The sequence below is a fragment of the Hyla sarda genome, chromosome 5 (assembly GCF_029499605.1).
Source record: "Hyla sarda isolate aHylSar1 chromosome 5, aHylSar1.hap1, whole genome shotgun sequence".
Taxonomy (NCBI): Eukaryota; Metazoa; Chordata; class Amphibia; order Anura; family Hylidae; genus Hyla; species Hyla sarda.
This window is the reverse complement of record NC_079193.1, coordinates 300,025,144-300,046,751: the sequence shown is the minus strand read 5'-3', so window position 1 is coordinate 300,046,751 and position 21,608 is coordinate 300,025,144. Positions and strand designations below refer to the sequence as shown.

The following is a 21,608-nucleotide window of genomic DNA, read 5'->3' as shown; positions in this document are numbered from 1 at the left end:
CCCAGCATTCCCTTATGGGCATGCTGGGACTTATGGTTTTGCAACAGCTGGAGGCACATTTTTTCTATGGAAAAGTGTACCTTCAGCTGTTGTATAACTACAACTCCCAGCTTGCACAAACAGCTAAAGTGCATGCTGGGAGTTGTAGTGGTGCATCTGCTGGTTGCATAACTACAACTCCCAGCATGCCCATTGGCTGTTGGTGACTGCTGAGAGTTGTAGTTTTGCAACAGCTGAAGGCACACTGGTTGTGAAACTTAGAGTTTTTTTTTTTTTTTTACCTAACTCAGTGTTTCACGACTGGTGTGCCTCCAACTGTTGCAAACTCCAACTCTCAGCAGTCAATGTACACCATGCACCGTACATGCTGGGAGTGGTAGTTTTGGCACACTGGTTGTGAAACACCGAGTTAGGTCACAAACTCAGTGATACATAACCAGTGTGCCTACAGCTGTTGCAAAACTAAAACTCTCAGCATGTGCAGTCTGTCAGCGCATGCTGGGAGTTGTAGTTTTGCAACAGCTGGATGTTCCCCCCCCCCCATTGTGAACGTACAGGGTACACTCACATGGGCGGAGGTTTACAGCAAGTATCTGGCTGCAAGTTTGAGCTGCGGCAAATTTTCTGCCGCAGCTCAAACTGCCAGCGAGAAACTACTGTGAACCCCCGCCCGTGCGACTGTACCCTAAAAACACTACACTACACTAACAAAAAATAAAATAAAAAGTAAAAAACACTACATTTACACATACCCCTACACAGCCCCCCTCCCCTCCCCAATAAAAATGAAAGCATCTGGTACGCCACTGTTTCCAAAACGGAGCCTCCAGCTGTTGCAAAACAACAACTCCCAGTATTGTCGGACAACCGTTGACTGTCCAGGCATGCTGGGAGTTTTGCAACAGCTGGAGGCACCCTGTTTGGGAATCACTGGCGTAGAATACCCCTATGTCCACCCCTATGCAAGTCCCTAATCTAGCCCTCAAATGCACATGGCGCTCTCACTTTGGAGCCCTGTCGTATTTCAAGGCAACAGTTGAGGGTCACATATGGGGTATCGCCATACTCAGGAGAAATTGTGTCACAAATTTTGGGGGGTATTTTCTTCTTTTACCCTTTTTAAAAATGTAAAATTTTTGGGAAAACAAGCATTTTAGGTAAAAAAAAATTTTTTTTAAAGGTTCACTTAACCCCTTGTTACGTTCCCCGAGGGGTCTAGTTTCCAAAATGGTATGCCATGTGTTTTTTTTTTTTTGCTGTTCTGGCACCATAAGGGCTTCCTAAATGCAACATGCCCCCCAAAAACCATTTCAGAAAAACGTACTCTCCAAAATCCCCTTGTCGCTTCTTCCATTCTGAGCCCTCTACTGCGCCCACCGAACACTTTACATAGACATATGACGTATGTGCTTACTCGAGCGAAATTGGGCTACAAATCCAAGTAAAAAATTTTTCTGTCCTGGTACCATAGGGGCTTCTTAAATGCGGCATGCCCCCAGAGCAAAATTTGCTTTCATTATGACGTACATATGGTGACATATGATGTATGTGCTTACTCGAGCGAAATTGGGCTACAAATTCAAGTAAAAATTTTCTCTGTCCTGGTACCATAGGGGCTTCTTAAATGCGGCATGCCCCCAGAGCAAAATTTGCTTTCAAAAAGCCAAATGTGACTCCTTCTCTTCCAAGAACTGTAGTGCACCAGCAGAGCACTTTGCACCCCCATATGGCATGTTTTCTGAATCGGGAGAAATTGGGCTTCAAATTTTTAGGGGTATTTTCTGCTATTACCCTTTTTAAAAATGTAAAATTTTTGGGAAAACAAGCATTTTAGATAAAAATTTTATTTATTTTTTTACATTTGCAAAAGTCGTGAAACACCTGTGGGGTATAAAGGCTCACTTTATCCCATGTTACATTCCCCGAGGGGTCTAGTTTCCAAAATGGTATGCCATGTGGTTTTTTTGCTGTTCTGGCACCATAAGGGCTTACTAAATGCAACATGCCCCCCAAAAACCATTGCAGAAAAACGTACTCTCCAAAATCCCCTTGTCGCTCCTTCCATTCTGAGCCCTCTACTGCGCCCACCGAACACTTTACATAGACATATGACATATGTGCTTACTCGAGCGAAATTGGGCTACAAATCCAAGTAAAAATTTTCTCCTTTTACCCCTTGTAAAAATAAAAAAATTGGGTCTACAAGAACATGTGAGTGTAAAAAATGAAGATTGTGAATTTTCTCCTTCACTTTGCTGCTATTCGTGTGAAACACCTAAAGGATTAAAACGCTGACTGAATGTCATTTTGAATACTTTGGGGGGTGTAGTTTTTATAATGGGGTCATTTATGGGGTATTTCTAATATGAAGACCCTTCAAATCCACTTCAAACCTGAACTGGTCCCTGAAAAATATTGAGTTTGAAAATTTTGTGAAAAATCAGAAAATTGCTGCTGAACTTTGAAGCCCTCTGGTGTCTTCCAAAAGTAAAAACTCATCAATTTTATGATGCAAACATAAAGTAGACATATTGTATATGTGAACCAAAAAAAAATGTATTCGTAATATCCATTTTCCTTACAAGCAGAAAGCTTCAAAGTTAGAAAAATGCAAAATTTTCAAATTTTTCATCAAATTTACGGATTTTTCACCAAGAAAGGATGCAAGTATCGACAAAAATTTACAACTATGTTAAAGTAGAATATGTCACGAAAAACCTATCTCGGAATCAGAATGATAGCTAAAAGCATTCCAGAGTTATTAATGTTTAAAGTGACAGTGGTCAGATGTGCAAAAAACGCTCCGGTCCTTAAAGGAGTAGTCCAGTGGTGATTCAGTGGTGAGCAACTTATCCCCTATCCTAAGGATAGGGGATAAGTTGCAGATCGCGGGGGGTCCGACCGCTGGGGCCCCCCGCGATCTCCTGTACGGAGCCCCGACAGCCCGCGGGAAGGGGGCGTGTCGACCTCCGCACGAGGCGGCGGCCGACACGCCCCCTCAATACAACTCTATGGCAGAGCCGAAGCGCTGCCTTCGGCAATCTCCGGCTCTGCCATAGAGATGTATTGAGGGGGCGTGTCGGCCGCCGCCTCGTGCGGGGGTCGACACCCGCTATCTCGGCGGAGAGCCGGGGCCCCGTACAGAGAGATCGCAGGGGGCCCCAGCGGTCGGACCCCCCGCGATCTGCAACTTATCCCCTATCCTTAGGATAGGGGAGAAGTTTTTCACCACTGGACTACCCCTTTAAGGCCAAAATGGGCTTGGTCCTGAAGGGGTTAAATACACTGGGACAAATTTACTAATGGTAATGTACCACAATTCTGGCTTCATTAACTGTCTTATATGATTTGCTGTACATTAATTAAGCACTTTTAGACACTTTTTAGATACTTTCCCTCATTCTCTGACAAAAGGAGTGTGGTCATAGCTAAAGGGGCATGTCTTATGCAATTGGGAAGCTATTAATATGTGACACATTGTGCCAAAAATGCTACAGAATTCTGACAAAATTTGGGCACAGTTTAGTCCGACTAACAATTGGTCTAAACTTCTTAGAGGCTAAGAATGTGACATTATCAAACAGCATGATACATTGTGATAAATCTGGTGCATTCTTATTCTTTCAAGTCTGGTTTACTCTGTCTAGAAAGTGCAGTATTAGTAAGTGTGGAATATAGATTTTTTTTTTACTTTTGTTCAGAAAAGCTGCATGTTCTGCTCTGGATTGTTTTGCTGCAAAAACCTGCATCGGATCCGCAGAATGCATCATATGAAAATACCTTAAAGGGGTACTCCGGTGGAAAACTTTTTTTTTTTTAAATCAACTGGTGGCAGAAAGTTAAACAGATTTGTAAATTACTTCTATTAAAAAATCTTAATCCTTCCAGTACTTATTAGCTGCTGAATTATACAGAGGAAATTCTTTTCTTTTTGGAACACAATGCTCTCTTCTGACATTTCTGTCCATTTTAGGAACTGTCCAGAGCAGCATATGTTTGCTATGGGGATTTTCTTCTACTCTGGACAGTTCTTAAAATGGATAGAGATGTCAGCAGAGAGCACTGGGCTCATGATGTCAGCAGAGAGTTCTGTGTTCCAAAAAAGAAAATAATGTGCGCAGCTAATAAGTACCTGAAGGATTAAGATTTGTTAATAGAAGTAATTCACAAATCTGTTTAACTTTCTGGCACCAGTTGATTAAAAAAAAAGTAAAAAAAAGTTTTCCACCGGAGTACCCCTTTAATGGCCCTTGCACACTGAGCAGTGAAGCCCCAAAATTCAAACATTTCATTCAACAAATGGGCTCCCTCGGAGGATTTCTTCGAAAGAATGAACATTCTGGAAGTTTTGCTACAGAATGTCCTACAAGTGCACAGAGAAAACGAATCCCATTGAAAATAAAAGTGAAAAACTGTTAAAATATTCTATTATTTGGTCTTGAAAAACAATGGAAAGCTTTTGCATCTTTAGAAGAATTCTAATTTATCGTCAAGTCCCAACACAAACAAATTACCATGACACACCGCCCTGGTCAGGATATCACTGTATAATTGCCGCCTGCTGTACAGTTGCAGTAGAAATAATAAAAGAAACTCTAAACTGTATAATTAATTACCGTAAATTGTAAACATTGCTGTTTATCGGATGTGTTGCTCTATAGTGGTAACCTTGTAATGGTAATTGGATATAATTAGGCTACTATGATGAACTCACTAATCTCTCCACAGCCCTCAATATATATTTTGTAAAGGAAATAGAAAAAAAAATAACAATAATTGGTCTATCATAAAAAACACTGAATAAAGATACATTTGTCTCTATATATTATACAGTATGATTCAGTGCTCTGTATTCCTGCCATGATCTCACACTGAAGGGCTCATTATAGAACTGTCATTTTTATCTGTTCTAATATTCAAACTTTATTTTATTAACTTTATGAGAAATGGATAAGACTTGAATATCAATAAGGGGCTGTAAAATTAGTACTGGTGACATGAATAACGTTATTCACATTACTGGAGCTATTTTGTGTTTCTGTTCCATCTATCTAAAATCCAAGTCAATGCGGCACTCCATAAGGTGAGTGCTGCATTGACTTGGATTTTGCATTTATTCGGGACAAATAGGACCAGTCTCTAGCAATCACCTGCACCGTCTATCTATGCTGCTACTCTGATGCCCTATGGTTTGAATGAACTTATTGAAAGCTCATTGTAAATCATCTTATCCATATTTATTATCTAGCAACTGTAGTTAGTGTACTATTAAATGGTCCAATCATAATTTTTATCATAATTTTAGAAATATTTTATGTAACTTATACTTATATGCAACATATTTATGCTTTTATCCTATGAACATATCCATATTATTATCATTAATTTTATGACTAGGTGGTATTGCGTTATAACTATTTATTCTATTTATTTAATTATCTTTTATATTGCATGTATTCCCAATTTATGCTATACACTTATCCCTATATTAATTTATTTACCTGCTGCACCATTTACCAGCAAATTTGTGTACTTTTGCTCCTCTTATTGTGCTCCGCTTATGCTCGGAATTCACCATGTGACCCTGATCCATGCAACGCGTCTATTGTAACTATCAGGTACGTTACATCCTTCACCATATTGGCCGGATGGCGTCACGTAGCCTCCGACCATAACACAGCGCAGGGATGCTCCATGCGCTGGACTGAGATCATCGAGTGCTGAAATAATTGTCTACATCCAGTGAACATCACTTTCGGCAAATGGCTGGATATTACAGGAATGTTTATTTACACTCTGTCCCATTGAACCTTGTTTTCAGACAGCACTGCTGGTTCACAGCACAAACAGGCATGCTGTCACTTTTAGTTGCCATGTAGAATTTTGTCTTTCTGTGTTTATTATGCATTTACAAATTATGCTATTCAGTGTAATATGACTATGTTTTTATATTTATATTGAGTGATTTGCAAGGTTTATGGTGTGTTGTAATTCCACCCACCTGCACCTTGATGCCCATTTTTTACCTATAAATATGTTGTTTGTGCAATATTGTGTATACTAATCTGAGGAAGGAGGACCGTACCTCTGAAACGCGTCATTGGTCTCAAATAAACATAGTGCTTAGCTGCACTTTCATAATATCTTCCATTGGACATTTGTTTATTTCCCTTGATTTTGGAACAGCCCCTGTTGCAAAAAGGTTTCTTACTACTCATATATACCTATTGTTTCTTGAGATCAGATGGGGTTATCCTCTTCCTGCAACCTGTCAGGCTTGGCAGTTCATCTCCAGTGAATAAGTTTGCTACCCCTGCAGAGGGGTGATATGCGCAATTTATTTTATATCAGGTAAATGGCCACTCAGAAGGTTGTCTTTGCCTTTTTACACTCAGGCATCTTACCTTGGATAATACACGAGGCACGGTTCCCCATTTTTTTCATTTTTATCTTTAAGGTCAATACCCGACGTCAGGCATATGCGCATGTGCTCATCAAGTGCGTAGCTATTGTTGGCCATTTAAGATAAGGGAAGAAAGTACATAGTTTTCAATGAGAGTAAGGGCAAGGCTGTTTGATGATTGGCCAGCAAAGTACTACTTGCTGAAGAACCACAGCAGTCCCAATACATCATAGTGTCCGCTATGTCACCTGACCACCAGCGGTGTCTGGTTCTTTAGCGAGTAGTACTTTGCCGGCCAATCACCAAACAGCCTTGCCCTTACTCTCATTGAAAACTATGTACCTTCTTCCATTTCTAAGATGGCTGACAACAGCTATGCATTTGCGCATGCGCATATTGACGTCAGTGGCCGACCCTTTCATGCGATTGGCCTCGCTTGCATTTCCCACTTCCGGGTTACACGCCAGCACACGTGGGACGTTGGTCCCCGTGCTTTGTGCCGAACAAGATGATTTTCTCTTGGTGAGTGTATGCTCTGTTCTGCCCTGCATGTAATCTTTTTATATCATACACCTGAGCATTTATGATCTTATTAAGGATCTATGGCCCTTTTTCACATGATACCAATTGGAATAACCCTATACTGTACTGTATATGATTGTACACTGCACCTCATGTACATTAGTATGTAAATCATCATGTTTTAAATGATATGTATGCACTATTTTGCACTTTATTGTAAATTGTCACATGTGATCGTTACCCTTATACAGTATATATGATGCACTTCCTGTTCATACTATGCTTGAAAATGGTCGTGGTGGGCGACCGAAAAGTGGAATAAATTTTCATCCTTTTTCACCATAATACTTCATTTTGAGTGCTGCAATTTATTTTTCTTTTGTATATGAAGAGCCCTGGACCAAGGCTATTTGATTGCTGGCACCTAAACCTATGCACTTTGGTCGTGCTGCTTCTCTGGATTCTTTTGCTATCTATCTATCTTTCCATTATTCATCTATTAGCTATCTATCCATCCATAGCTATCTAGCTATGTATTTCTATCTGACTATCTATCTCTATATACAAAAAACAAAACAAAAAAAAAACAAGGAAACAAGGTACAGCACAACCAAAGAAGTCCAGATAGGATGCCAGCTACGGAAAGGCTTGGTGTACCAGGCTCTTTAATATCCACATGAAATATCAAAGCATCACATCCAGATAGCGGTTAATGTGTGGCTTTATTCAATACCATTTCATGCGGATATCTATCTATCTATCTACCTCATGTCTATCTATCTGTCTATTAATCTGTCCACTGATATGCCATCAATTATAACCAAAGACAGGTGACATAAATGACATTGATTATCTAGCCACAATGCCATCTGTCGGGGGTGGGGTGTATTAGGCTGCAAGTGGACAATCAATTATTGAAATGGATGTATTGGATGCAGGAAAAATGGGTAAACATAAGGATATCAGCACAATTGATAAGGGCCACATTGGGTCAGAACATATCCAAAACAGCAGGTTGTATGGAGTGTTCTCAGTATGCAGTGATTAGTACTTTCCAAAAGCGGTCCAAGGAAGGACAATAAATGAACCATGGTCATAAGGCACACTGATGCACAAATTACAGAAAAAGTTGTTACTGGCAATGACAAAAAGGTATCATAAAAACAGCAGAGATTTTTGGCAGGAAAGGACCATCTGGTTCATCTAGTCTTCCCTCATTTTATTTCCTTTTAATTTTTATCTTAGGACACATACATGTTTATCCCAAACAGGCCTACATTCCCTTACTGTGGATTTAGCAAGCACATCTACTGGAAATATACCACCTTGTTATGTTCTCAGCCCCAGCCACACAACAAAAAAACTTTTTAACATATTTTTTCTGAATTTGTAATGATTTCTTTTTTCCAAATTTCCTTTTTATTATTTATATTTTACATTTTTGAAATCCTGCAGTTATCAATCTAAGGCTTATAGCGAGCTGTTATACAGAGAGAACTTTCCAGAATCCTTCTTATCACCACAGGTAGAATTACAACAGCATCTGGCAACAGTATATGGATAAGATGGGTACAGGTCATTCACAATAGGTGATGGTCAGAGCTCTCCCTCTGCACAATGACTTCTACACAGGTCATAGAGCATGCCAAGAAAACTCTCCCAGAGAAAACAATAGGTTCTCTTGAAGGTCCAAGGAAACGTGTCAGTCTTGTACTGTGTAGAACAAAGGTAAATTGGTGGCTGTGCCCACTGGGAGTATCAGTATTCTAATGGGAGCAGACAACTGGAATTACATTTTCTAAGGTCTTTTGCTGTTACCCTTGGATCATTTATCACTTTATTTAGGATTTAGTGTTGTGCTCTTGGAATGATCATAACAGGATGCCCACTCCTTGATAAGCAAGTATTGTGTGTCTTTAATGGTTAAAGCACCTATGAAGCCCATACTTTTAATCTCATGTCCTAAAGTGGAAAACCTTTTGCCAATAGAGGTCTTAACAGAGGTTGGTGAGCAAAAAAATATTTGCTCCTGGACCCCAATTTTTGGATATGTATTTGAATATTATTGGGACTATATCGATATCTTGATGTGGCTATTATAAAGTTATACCTGCCTTATCCTGGTACTATAAGTGGATTTTAATTGGGCCAATGTCTTTCATAGTACAATGGACTCACTTGTGAACATATACTGAATTTATTCAGCTCTTGCATCTGACTGTCATCTCCTTCAGTTTTGATCCACTCAACTGTGCTTTATCATTATGTGCTTTTACTTTGCCTTAGTACATCACCTGTAATACTTTATCTATTTATATGTAATTTTTTCTCCTCCATTCCCTGATGAACCCTGGTTATTTGCTAAGGGAGAAACACGTTGGAAAGGGAGCACGAGATGCCATTTAAATTTGTTCCGTTTATAATTTATCTATAATGAATGTATACACCACCCAGTCCCTGTCCACACTTATTGACGAATGAGGGCAAGGGTTTAGAATAGGTAGGGTTTTCTACTGATTAGGGGCTCACCTGTACCCTTTACCCCTCCCTACCATCAATTGTGACTCCCATCACGTTGAGAGACACAATATTGTTTTGCAATTGAGACTTTTTGTTTAATGTGATTAGTATCCTATTAAAAATGAAGTTTTACTTACCCAGGCCTAATTAATGAATAGAATAGTGGATGCTTATAATTAATTATTATTTAAGGGCATTTATATCATTATACGTGAGAGGGTATATATATTATTTCCTCGGCTGGTGGATTTTTTAAATCAATTTCCTATCTGAAAGATGCCCTTCGGTATTTACTGTACAAAATACAAATGAAAATACAGATGACATACTGATGCTATTTCATCTGTAATATGCCTGTATTTTATATCCATATTATGGGCATATAAATTCTTTGTTAGAAGAACGACTCTGGAGGGGATTGAGATGTAAAGCTCCCTGGATCCTCTACTTGAATGCAGTAGGGCCGCTTGGATTAAATGATAGAAATTACCTAGGTGGGTTCCTGTAATGTTGCAATATTGGTTTGAGTATATGCGTGACATTTTTTATACTGTTTTTTTATTTTTATTAGTGGGTAGTGGTTTATAATTTAATTGTCTATGCACTTACATGTGTTTAAGCCCCAGTACGTGATGGTACAAGCAGAGGCCAAAAAAAGTGCAGCACAAAATGGCTGTTGTATTATGATACAAAACTGCTTTGTCTGTCCTCACCTATCTGCTGCTTCGTTTTTACTTGTTTGCACAAGAATAAAGAAGATACATCGCAGACTGGTGAGTTCTTTTTTATGAAGTATTGTAATCTCAGCCAGAAGTCTTTATAGAGTTCAAGCAACACCAACTATATGTAAGACATTAAAGTGGTACACCATATTACTGTAACATCATTGACGGATAGTATACCTACCATGTATGTTCATAAAGAGCCAGATGTGTTTCCTATCTTGTGGATTATATTACAGACATATTACCGTATATTCATGTAAAAACAGCCTAAAAGGTAGGGTGGCACGTCACAGTAGAAATAGTTAATGACCCAAAACATATCACAAAGGCAACCCACAAGCTTCTTAAAATGGTATTCCTATGTCAGACAATGACATATCCACAGTATATACTATAAATGTCTGATAGATAGAAAATCCCACCTCTGAGATTTACATATTCACCTGTTGGACTTTTTGCCAATGTTGTTACTATTACAAAATCAAATAGACAAATACTTTTACTGTTTGATCAACACAACATGCAATGTACAATGAAGGGCAATGTGAGGGGTATAATATACTATGGGGTGATGTGAGGGGCATAAAAACCTATTGCGGCAATGTTTGGGCCTGTTAATCTATAGGGACAGTGTTAGGGCCTAATACTGTACAGCTGCACAGAGGGATCTAATACTATATGTAGCAGTGTAATACATAAAGGGGTTTGTATAGATTTGAGGTTTTTGCTGTAGCGAGAAACCTAAAATGTTTTTCTGTCAGATTTGGTGAAGACGAATTATTATCAGGAGAAATCTTCATGATGACCCAGGACAGATGGAGAAGAAAGAGAAAAGTGAACGACTGTGATCAGAGAAGATTCCCCAGTGAGTATATAACTATGATAACCTATATGGTCTGCAGCCCCTGTGTACAGCTCAAATCTACCTCTATATAGGGGTTTTTGATCTTTTTGTATAGTGGTTTTTATTCAATAACAATATAGCAGTGTTAGTCAGTGATAATGGTAGTAGTCATGGTGTCCCATGCAAGTCTATGGTAAATATGTGTTACTGCATAACTTCTTAACAGCTGGAGATATTTCAATAATACTTGGTCACATGTTACTTATATGTCCACTAATAATATAGGATAGTTAATTTAACCCTAAACTACCCCAATTTGCAAAGGCTGGGGATTTTGTTAAAAGTCCCAAGTAAGTCTATGGGAAATATATATTCCAGCATAACTTCGTACTGCTGGAAATATTTTGATAATACTTGGTAAACATATTATATGTCAAATAAAAATATATGATAGTTAAATGAACCCTAACCTTTCCCCTAACATGAAGGATGGGGTTTTTGTTTCCAGTCCCATGCAAGTATATGAGGCTTCCGGTATCTTACTCCACAAGCTCCGCTCAGCATACCCTGGTGAATACAACAGTCCGGCTGGCAAGCCACACCCTTTCCTGTATGCCTCGCCCCATCTCCCAAAGCCACACCCACCCTGTAAACCACACCTCTTATTTTTTGTCCCTTTTGTGCATCGATCTTGCTGGCAAATCACGCCCACTCCCACAAAGCCATGGCCCCCTCTATTTTAAGGATACAACATCTTCATCACAACTCAGCCTCACCTGAGGACTGGATGTGAGGACAACATATGAGGATGATATATGAGGACGGGATATGAGGTCAGGATATAAGGACAGAATATGAGGATGAGATATGAGAATGGGATATGAGGTTGGGATATGAGGACAAGGTGAAAGGTAGGGATATAAGGTCAGGAAATAAGGTCATGATATATGAGTACAGGATATGAGGACGGGTTATGGAGTTGGGATATAAGGATGGGATATGAGGTCGGGATATGAGGTTGAGATATGTGGTCAAGATATGAGGTCAGTATATGAGGATGGGATATGAGGTCAGAATATGGGGTCGGGATATAAGGATGAAATATGAGGTCGGGATATGAGGTTGAGTTATGAGGTCAAGATATGAGGTCAGGATATGAGGATGGGATATGAGGTCGGGGTGTGAGGATGGGATAGAAAAAAACAGGCAACGGTGGGTGCTTAGTTAGCGTAACTATAAGAATAAGTACAACAAAGAGAAATGTCCAGTGCTGCTCCCGTTAAAAGAATGAAGTTTACTCTGAATACACCAAGGTACAAAACTGTAAGGTAGACACAGGTGACGCGTTTTGGCTCGTCACAGAGCCTTAGTCATACGACAAATATCAGAGATATGAATCGTTTTATAGGGCTAAGGTTGAGAGGGGTAAAATCCCCCAAACCGGGATGTCCCACCCTGCACCTTCACAGGTGTTAACTAAAAAGCATTTAATCAGCTGTTTCACAGGTGCTACACCCAGACGATCCAAGTTGGCTCAAAAAGACACATACAAAGTCAAAAATAAAAATAGAGAAAGGAATTTTTCCTCATGTTTGCACCATACAGCTCTTGAATATAAGAATAAGTGTAATGAATGATTATTTTAGTTATATTCATATATTTTAAAATAATTTATCTACTGTGCAGTTTTTGATATGTTATTTTGTGTGTGTATATATATATATATATATATATATATATATATATATATATATAAAATCATATATCATATAAATAATGATAATAACATAAACACTTCATTATATCTCCGAGTTGTTTACTGGCTTGTTCCTTTTAGGCACATCTTGAATGTGTGAACAGGATGTCATATTTTGAGACCGGAGTTGTTAATAATGAAATCACAGATATTGGCAGCTCTGGGTGCCCAGGTGCTGTTTTATTTGGCAAATTGTTGTTTACAATTTCTTTATCATTAATGTCAAAAATAAATTCAAATAGGATATTTCTGTGGTGTATTTCTGTAGCATCAGTGTATCTGCTGGTTGAATATCTCACCTGTCAAGCAATGCTTTAGAAAAAAATCACATTGTGTTTTTAGACTTATTAACTGTAATGTCGTAGGCAGAAAACCTGATTATTTTCCAACAACCTGATTTCACAAATGGAAAAGCAGCATCTGTTTTCCCGCAGCTTCACATATGGCTATCAATGTCGCTTAGAAAAGCTTGTGCAGGTAACTGAAGCAAAATAAGCTCTCTGGAGTGCAAAAACCTGAGGGACTAAGAGGCAATGCTCCCAAATGGTAAATATTTGCTCTCGAGGAACAACTAATGCACTTTTATCAGACGATACAGAGTTCACATTGATATGCAAACAGAAAACCCCTGGAGCCAGGTAACATTTATGAAGCTTTTTAATGGATTCGTACCATATTTGTTTTATAAATAATGAAACATTTTTTATTTTGTAATCTGTATCTATTTTCTAATTGTATATTTTTTTTACATTTACTTAAATTTTAGTACATTATTATGGGGCAGCCATCTTGCCTGAGCTATTTAGTTATATACATTACAGCAAGCCCCATGGACATATACATCATGAACATGTCCAGACCCTATTCTTTGTATGGGACAGGTTTCTAAGCATGCTGTGACCTCTGTAACCTGTGCAGAGGTCATTGTAAAAGGAGGGTAGGCTAAGCTCTTATTGTCTTCTCTATCTACTGGTTTTACCTTTTACTGTAATGCTGAACAGATCACTTTCCAGCAGCCTCCTCCTTATCACTACAGACAGAACAGGAAGCCTCAGCCTATTTTTAGGCTTAGCCATGAGAATGAAAATTGCTAAATTTCAGGATGATTTTATAATGCAGACAGTAAAATAGGAATTAGGAAAAAATATTACCAAAGAATTTAACATAAAAAAGCCTTTATATAAATATTAGGTGATTTTCTGATGATGCATTTCCTTTAAAGGCATTTTCCAGTTGTAAATATGTTCTGTCAACTGCTTAGCAGCCAAAATAACTAATTTGCCCATGCTCACCTTCTAATAAGCCCTACTCCTCCCACCTCATTCCCTCCCCCACCTCAATGCCAGACCTTGTATGGTCACCATTGGTGTCTGTTTCCACCACTAAAGCAATGGCCTATGCACTTATTTTTTCCCCCAGGAACAACCTATTCCTAGTTCATAGATTACTATTTGGAGTAGAATAACTTGTTAACAAGTTACTTCTCCCTATTTGTCTTTTGGACTTTTTGTTGCTAGTTTTGGGGGGAAAAAACGTATGTATGTGCGTGTATGTGTGTGTATGTATGAGTGTATGTGTGTATGTATGTATGTATGTGTGTATGTGTGTGTGTATTTATGTATGTGTGTATGTATGAGTGTATGTGTGTATGTATGTATGTGTTTGTGTGTGTATGTATTTGTGTGTATGTGTGTGTATGTATGTGTGTATGTGTGTATGTATGTGTGTATGTATGTATGTGTGTGTATGTATGTGTGTATGTATATATGTATGTGTGTATGTATGTGTGTATATATGTATGTGTGTGTATGTATGTATGTGTGTATGTATGTGCGTGTATGTATGTATGTGTGTGTATGTATGTATGTATGTATGTGCGTGTCTATGTATGTATGTGTGTATGTATGTGTGTGTATATATGTATGTATCTATGTATGTATGTATGTGTGTGTATGTATGCAAGTATGTATGTGTATATGTGTATTCATGTTCAGTACAGACCAAAAGTTTGGAAACACCTTCTCATTCAAAGAGTTTTCTTTATTTTTATGACTATGAAAATTGTAGATTTTCACTGAAGGCATCAAAACTATGAATTAACACATGTGGAATTACAGACATAACAAAAAAGTGTGAAACAACTGAAAATATGTCATATTCTAGGTTCTTCAAAGTAGCCAGCTTTTGCTTTGATTACTTCCTTGCACACTCTTGGCATTCTCTTGATGAGCTTCACGAGGTAGTCACCTGAAATGGTCTTCCAACAGTCTTGAAGGAGTTCCCAGAGATGCTTAGCACTTGTTGGCCCTTTTGCCTTCATAGGGTTCAGGTCTGGTGACTGTTCAGGCCAGGTCATCTGGTGCAGCACCCCATCACTCTCCTTCTTGGTCAAATAGCCCTTACACAGTCTGGAGGTGTGTTTGGGGTCATTGTCCTGTTTAAAAATAAATTATGGTCCAACAAAACGCAAGCCGGATGGAATATCATGCCGCTGCAAGATGCTGTGGTAGCCATGCTGGTTCAGTATGCCTTCAATTTGGAATAAATCCCCAACAGTGTCACCAGCAAAGCACCCCCACACCATCACACCTCCTCCATGCTTCACGGTGGGAACCAGGTATGTAGAGTCCATCCGTTCACCTTTTCTGCGTAGCACAAAGACACGGTGGTTGGAACCAAAGATCTCAAATTTGCACTCATCAGACCAAAGCACAGATTTCCACTGGTCTAATGTCCATTCCTTGTATTCTTTAGCCCAAACAAGTCTCTTCTGCTTGTTGCCTGTCCTTAGCAGTGGTTTCCTAGAAGATATTCTACCATGAAGGCCTGATTCACACAGTCTCCTCTGAACAGTTTTCTGCTGCTAGAACTCTGTGTGACATTGACCTGGTCTCTAATCTGAGCTGCTGTTAACCTGCGATTTCTGAGGCTGGTGACTCGGATGAACTTATCCTCCGCAGCAGAGGTGACTCTTGGTCTTCCTTTCCTGGGGCGGTCCGCATGTGAGCCAGTTTCTTTGTAGCTCTTGATGTTTTTTTGTCACTGCACTTGGGAACTCTCAACCTAGAATATGACATATTTTCAGTTGTTTCACACTTTTTTGTTATGCCCATAATTCAACATGTGTTAATTCATAGTTTTGATGCCTTCAGTGTGAATCTACAATATTCTGTACTGTATGCATGTATGTGTGTGTGTGTGTGTGTATGTATGTGTGTGTATGTATGTATGTATGTGTGTATGTGTATGTATGTGTGTGTATGTATGTGTATGTGTGTGTATGTATGTATGTATGTGTGTATGTGTATGTATGTGTGTGTATGTATGTATGTGTGTGTATGTGTGTATGTGTGTGTATGTATGTATTTATGTATGTATGTGTGTATATGTGTATGTATGTGTGTGTATGTATGTATGTATGTATGTATGTATGTGTGTGTGTATGTGGTTGTTTGTGTGTGTGTGCATGTATGTGTATGTTTTCATGGTGTCAGGGAGGGTATTATCTCCATTTCTAATGTTGTATGTGAAAGATTGCAATAATGTAAATGTTTTCATAATAACAAAACAGGAAACAGATTGATTTCTGTTATGTAATTCACATAATAAATGATATAATTGTAAAAATGTGGCATCAAGACCCAGGAGATGTGAAGGACATGATATATTTTCTCCTAACAAGCCTTCAACAAATAATAGGTGGAAGTCTGTCTAGGGCCTCATGCACACAGGCATAATATTGTTCCATACCTGCTACATGTTTTGCCAAAATGAAATCTGTGGGCCCCTCCATATGTCTCCAATTTCATATTACAACAGATGTATTATTACATAAATGTTCTCCCCTGGAAGTATTGCTTCCAGGGTAAAAATCCTCAGTAATGCAGAGCCATATGAAGTCACCATATGGTGGCACATTGTATGCCTATGACTCCTTAGTGCTTAGGGCAGAGCCATGGATAGAGGAAATCATGTGTGGGTAGTTGCATTGCAATGTTTTGGTACACTATTTAGGCAAAGTATCCTAGAAATGATACAGTAGTTTAAAAAGTGAAAAGATAAAAATTTAAAAAATGTAGGATATACCAAGAGATAAACATATTGGGGTAGATAATAAAAACGGTCTAATTCTAATTCTTATGCAGTGTAAACTTAGACTAGACAGACTAAGAATGTGCCAGATTTATCATTGGCTGTTTCATTTATCATTGGACAATCTGGAACATTTTAGACTAGTTTAAAACACGTATTAGCTGACTTACTTTTCCAATAACACGTGTGCCAAAATGTGGTAAATTGTGAAATATTTAAACCACACCAACTTTTTGGTAAGCCGCAAGCACTTCATGATCGTGGTGCAAAAGTGTCTAAAAAGTGTCTGACATACACTAAAAATGTAGTGCAAGTCACATAAGAAAGTCTTTTTATGGCACAAATAACACCAGATTTGTGGCACAGGCATTCTTTTTTTTATTAGTAAAGTAAAGTAAACTAAAAGTAAAACCACAATAAAAACACAGATCAATGTTAAACATGTTGCACTTTGTAAATTTGTAATACAGGTAATACACCAAATCATTGCAGAGAGATACCAAGCTTGAAAAGTTGAAGACATTGCCAAGCTAGAAAAAGCAAGAGGAGTCAAAATTCCAGAACAGCATTAACCCCTTAAGGACCGGGGGGTTTTCAGGCCTGGATCTCAGTCATTCGGCGATCGGACAGTGAGGAGGCAGGTAGGGACCCTCCGGCTGTCCTGTAAGCTGTTCAGGATGTCACGATTTCACCGCGGCTATCCCGAACAGCCCACTGAGCTAACTGGCATACTTTCACTTTCACTTTAGACGCGGCGTTCAACTTTGAACGCTGCGTCTAAAGGGTTAATAGCGCGCGGCACCGCGATCAATGCCACACGTTATTAGCCACGGGTCCCGGCCGTTGTTAGAGGCTGGGCCCGACCCACTATGACGCCGTGGCCCTGCGTTATAGATCGGGAGCGGACACATGCCGTTCCAGTACGTCATGTGTCCTTAAGCGGTTAAAGTGGTTATCCACCATAAGGTGATTTTAGTACTTACCTGCAAGAAAGTAATGGACATGCTTAGTAAGGATCTGTGCTCGCCTTGGGGCTAAATGGCTTTGTTGTGAGATTACCATAATGCTGTGGCTGTCTTTTTGTGAACTGGCTATTTCCCATAGTTCCTTGTTTGTAAATGTGAGGTTACTTTCCTCCCTCCCGCACATCAGCCACCCTACCCATTAAAATACAAATGAACTGCATTCCATTCAAAATACCAGTGCTTTTTTAACTATGGTGCCTACAGCTGTTGCAAACAAACAATTACTGGCAGAATGATCTCTCTCCCACCCAGCGGTCACTCCACCCATTGAAGCAAACAGGCTCCCTGTCATCACCTGACTAATGATGCATTGTCTCGAGCTGCACTGCAACCTGGGAAAACCTGAAAAAAAATATTGGGGCAAAAATCACAGAAGAAATGTGATACCACCATTAAAAACACAGGTACAGACACTATATTACAGACAAAACCAATTTTACAGCCCCTGTAGCATAGTCAAATAAAAAAAATCCTGGAATACCCCTATAACAAATAAAAGAAAGATACATAAAAAATATAATATCATTAACTTGTAATGAGGCAAAAGACAAGAAACAAAAGATATAGGGGTAAAAAAGGGAGGGTATACACAGAAAAAAACACCAAAACTAGAGTCTATGGTAATAGGGCTGGGGCTTAGTCCAATAATTATCCTAAATTAACCAAACAGCATCAAAAAGGTAAATTTTTTACTAAAGGAGTACTCCCATGGAAAACATTTTTTTTTTTAAATCAACTGGTGCCAGAAAGTTAAACAGATTTGTAAATTAATTCTATTAAAATGTATTAATCCTTCCAATACATTTTATAGGCTGTATAGTACAGAGGAAATGCTTTTCTTGGATTTCTCTGATGTCATGACCACAGTGCTCTCTGCTGACCTTTGCTGTCCATTTTAGGAACTGTCCAGAGAAGCATATGTTTGCTAAGGGGATTTTCTCCTGCTCTGGACAGTTCCAAAAATGGCCACAGAGGTCAGCAGAGAGCACTGTGGTCATGACATCAGAAAAATTTCTTCTGTAGTATATAGCTCCTAAAAAGTACTGGAAGGATTAAGATTTACAAGTAATTTACAAATCTGTTTAACTTTCTGTCACCAGTTGATTTAAAAAAAAAAAGTTTCCCACGGGAGTACCCCTTTAACCCCTTAACCCCTTAAGGACTCAGGGGTTTTCCGTTTTTGCACTTTGTTTTTTTCCTCCTTTCCAAAATGACAATCAATAAGTGTTTTAACCCTTTAGGTGCTTCACAGGAATAGCAGCAAAGTGAAGGAGAAAATTCACAATCTTCATTTTTTACACTCGCATGTTCTTGTTAACCCAATTTTTTTATTTTTACAAGGGGTAAAAGGAGAAAATGTACACTTATATCTGTAGCCCAATTTCTCTCGAGTAAGGACATACCTCATATGTCTATGTAAATTGTTCGGCGGGCGCAGTAGAGGGCTCAGAAGCGAAGGAGCGACAAGGAGATTTTGGAGAGTACGTTTTTCAGAAATGGTTTTTGGGGGGCATGTTGCATTTAGGAAGCCCCTATGGTGCCAGAACAGCAAAAAAAACAACACATGGCATACCATTACCACTAAAATGTGTGTTCCCCCCCAAATTTCACATTTTTGCAAGGGTTAATAGCAGAAAATACCCCCCAAAATTTATAACCCCATCTCTTCTGAGTATGGAGGTACCCCATAAGTTGGCCTGAAGTGCACTACGGGCGAACTACAATGTTCAGAAGAGAAGGAGTGATAGTTGGCTTTTTGAGAGCAAATTTTGCTCGGGGGGCATGTCGCATTTAGGAAGCCCCTATGGTGCCAGAACAGCAAAAAAAAAAACACATGGCATACCATTTTGGAAACTAAACCCCTTGAGGAACGTAACAAGGAATAAAGTGAGCCTTAATACCCCACAGGGGTTTCACGACTTTTGCATATGTAAAAAAAATAAAAAAAATTTCACTGAAATGTGTGTTTCCCCCCAAATTTCACATTTTTGCAAGGGTTAATAGCAGAAAATGCCCCCCCAAAATTTGTAACCCCATCTCTTCTGAGTATGGAGATACCCCATAAGTTGACCTGAAGTGCACTACGGGCAAACTACAACGCTCAGAAGAGGAGGAGCACCATTGAGCTTTTGGAAAGAGAATTCGTTTGGAATGGTAGTCAGGGGCCATGTGCATTTACAAAGCCCCCGGTGGTGCCAGAACAGTGGACCCCCCCACATGTGACCCTATTTTGGAAACTACACCCCTCACAGAATTTAATAAGTGGTGCAGTGAGCATTTACACCCCACTGGCGTTTGACAGATCTTTGGAACAGTGGGCTGTGCAAATGGAAAATTTAATTTTTCATTTTCAAGGATCACTGTTCCAAAAATCTGTCAGACACCTCTGGGGCGTAAATGCTCACTGTACCCCTATTACATTACATGAGGGGTGTAGTTTCCAAAATGGGGTCACATATGGGGGGGGTCCATTGTTCTGGTACCATGGGGGCTTTGTAAACACAAGTGGCGTTCAATTCCGGACAAATTTTCTCTTCAAAATCCCAATGGCGCTCCTTCTCTTCTGAGCATTGTAGTGCACCCATAGAGCACTTTACATCCACACATGGGGTATGTTCTTACTCAGAAGAAATTGGGTTACAAATTTTGGGGGACTTTTTTTATTTTCCCTTGTGAAAATGAAAAATTTAGGGTGACACCAGCATTTTAGTGAAAAAAAAATATTTTTTTTCATTTTCCCATCCAACTCTAATGAAAATTTGTCAAACACCTGTGGAATGTTCATGCTCACTATACCCCTTGTTACGTTCCGTGAGGGGTGTCGTTTCCAAAATGGGGTCACATGTGGGTATTTATTTTTTTGGGTTTATGTCAGAACCGCTGTAAAATCAGCCACCCCTGTTCAAATCACTCACTCCTGAGCCTTGTTGTGCGTCCGCAGAGCATTTTACGCCCACATATGGGGTATTTCCGTACTCAGGAGAAATTGCGTTACAAGTTTTGGGGGTCTTTTTTTCCTTTTACCTCCCGTGAAAATAAATAGTAAAGGACAACACCAGCATGTTAGTGTAAAAAAAAAAAATTTTTACACTAACAGGCTGGTGTAGACCCCAACTTTTCTTTTTCATAAGGGATAAAAGGAAAAAAAGCCCCCAAAATTTGTGGTGCAATTTCTCCAGAGTACGGAGATACCCCATATGTGGCACTAAACTGTTTCCTTGAAATACGACAGGGCTCTGAAGTGAGAGAGCACCATGCGCATTTGAGGACTAAATTAGGGATTGCACAGGGGTGGACATAAGGGTATTCTACGCCAGTGATTCCCAAACAGGGTGCCTCCAGCTGTTGCTAAACTCCCAGCATGCCTGGACAGTCAGTGGCTGTCCGGAAATGCTGTGAGTTGTTGTTTTGCAACAGCTGGAGGCTCTGCTTTGGAAACACTGCTGTACAATACGTTTTTTTTTTATTTTTTATTGGGGGGACAGTGTAAGGGGGTGTAAATGTAGTGTTTTACCCTTTATTATGAGTTAGTGTAGTGTTTTTAGGGTACGTTCAGACCGCGGAGGTTTACAGTGAATTTACCGCTAGGAGTTTGCGCTGCGGCGAAAAATTTGCCGCAGCTCATACTTGAAGCAGAAAACTTATTGTAAACCCGCTAGTGTGAATGTACCCTGTACGTTCACATGGGGGGGGGGGGGGGGGGGGGCAAACCTCCAGCTGT

At 39.3% G+C, this 21,608-nt stretch overlaps 2 long non-coding RNA genes across 2 annotated transcripts in view; one reads left to right on the top strand and one right to left on the bottom strand.

Moving 5' to 3' along the window:
- The window catches only part of LOC130272706 (uncharacterized), a 37,490-nt gene extending 30,952 nt beyond the window's left edge, over nt 1-6,538 (bottom strand). Inside the window, exons 1-2 of the long non-coding RNA XR_008843696.1 lie at nt 6,405-6,538; nt 6,225-6,313 (exon numbers count right to left, since the gene is read on the bottom strand). This is a non-coding gene — a long non-coding RNA (uncharacterized LOC130272706). The remainder of the gene's footprint in view (nt 1-6,224; nt 6,314-6,404) is intronic.
- Nucleotides 6,539-17,353: 10,815 nt separating this feature from the next.
- The window catches only part of LOC130274119 (uncharacterized), a 102,490-nt gene continuing 98,235 nt past the window's right edge, over nt 17,354-21,608 (top strand). Inside the window, exon 1 of the long non-coding RNA XR_008844249.1 lies at nt 17,354-17,503. This is a non-coding gene — a long non-coding RNA (uncharacterized LOC130274119). The remainder of the gene's footprint in view (nt 17,504-21,608) is intronic.